General features: G+C 37.9%; 1 protein-coding gene across 1 annotated transcript in view; it reads right to left on the bottom strand.

The window, feature by feature from the left end:
* The window catches only part of LOC106873978 (uncharacterized), a 1,133,216-nt gene that overhangs the window by 774,130 nt on the left and 357,204 nt on the right, over positions 1-1,882 (bottom strand). The window lies entirely within an intron of this gene.

Raw genomic sequence — 1,882 nt, 5'->3', positions numbered from 1 at the left:
TTATAATTATTATTATTGTTTTTGTTGTTGTTGCAGCTACTGCTATTGTTGTTTTTGTTGTTGCTGTTTTAATGTTGTTATTCTTTTTCTTCTTTATTTTATTATTATCATCATTATTATTATTATTGTTATTATTATTATTATTATTATTATTAGTAGTAGTAGTAGTAGTAGTAGTAGTAGTAGTAGTAGTAGTAGTAGTAGCAGTAGTAGTAGTAGTAGTAGTAGTAGTAGTAGTAGTAGTAGTAGTAGCAGTAGCAGCAGCGGCAGCAGCTCATACTAGTTGTGTTCATAACCAGTTAATTTGTAAATGGTGGTGAGTTGCACCGTCAATCGGAGATCAACAGCTGCATGAAAGCTCGTGCCCTTTCCGGTCACTGTAATCCTGGTTTTGCAGGCTTCTTTGATAGGCCGTAATCGGAGGTTTTCTTGTATCTAGAGGAAAACATCATATATATTCATACATTTTGTATACACTGAACTGCAAAAGAAACGCGATTTTTTTAAATGCCATTTTTATATGGTAAATTCTGAATATTTTCTAAGGTTAAATATTCCAAGATATGCTGGTTTATGGCTGAGACCCAAATTTCAGGTATCTTTTCAAATTTTCATGAAACGAGACGCCAGAATAGAGTAAAAATGAATTTAGTTAAGGCACTAGAAGAGGTATTGAGGACTGGCAGTGCATCCGAAGTGTTGGCCGCGAGATTGGCGCTCAACCAACACCTCGAGACTCAACAGGAGGGGTGTATTGTCAGGAATAAGCTTCGCAAAATGGGACGAGAAGGGATCGGCGTATCGAGATGGACCCGTGTGGTAGATGCCCAACATGGCAACGATGCCACAATAAGGTCTGTGACGAATAAAAACAGGCAATTGGGAAAGGAACCCGAGGAGATATGCAAGTTTTTTTACGAGCATTTCGGCCAGCTTTTCGGGAGGAGCGATGAACCAGAGCGCAGGATGGATCCTACGGACTTCCTCGCCTGATTGCCGCGTCTCTCGGGGCGGGAAGCGGAATGCTGTGAAAAGCTGATCACAGCTGCGGGAGTAGAGGATGCCTTGTCGGATTGTCGTGGTGTCAAGATAAACAGCGCATGATCTTGCAGGTGGAGATCAGTTAGAATTTTCTTTGGGTCGAGTAGCCAATCCTGCTCAAAAGGTCCCTGAACAAGGGCTGTTTAATTATGTTGAACAAGACACCCATATTTCCAAAAAATGAATTATCCAAACCCCAAAAGAATTCCTCTCAACTCATGGCTATGATGGTCCCCCACTAATTCTACTCATGATCAGAGATACACATATCGTTAGCCACTAATGGACATGATCAACTGGTAAAGGTCAATCAACTGACAAGCAAATCTGTAGCAGTGAGCAGAATATTTAATGTTATTTTATGTGAGCCCTTATGGCTAATAAAAGAATGAATTATTATTATTATCATTATTATAATCCTTAACCAACTTAAATCTCAGTCCAAACATTCTAGTTAACTATACTTCGAGAATTTTGAGTTGGAAAATTCGACCATTACTTTTAGTTATACATTAATACGATGTACGTACTTATTTTGATTAGTAAGCAATTTCCTTCCCAGCGGGACTTGAAAACAATATCAGTTGCATTGCATTCGCGCCGGTATATGTGAAGATATGTATAACCAGGATTTCGTCGTTTTGTGTCTGTCTGAAAACTTTTCTCTTGTGTATTTATTGCAGTATATTTCTCTTAGTAATTCGTGATTTCCAGTATATTCAAACGCTCAATACACTTAATCGAATATTTTTTATGTTATCGTGGTTAAGGTGAGGAAGTTAGAGACAACGTATTAAATTGTTTCTCAAATTCAACATAATGTTGATTTACGTAAGCATTC

Source organism: Octopus bimaculoides, chromosome 7, assembly GCF_001194135.2.
Source record: "Octopus bimaculoides isolate UCB-OBI-ISO-001 chromosome 7, ASM119413v2, whole genome shotgun sequence".
NCBI classification, from domain to species: Eukaryota; Metazoa; Mollusca; class Cephalopoda; order Octopoda; family Octopodidae; genus Octopus; species Octopus bimaculoides.
This window is presented reverse-complemented; position numbering and strand designations above follow the sequence as displayed.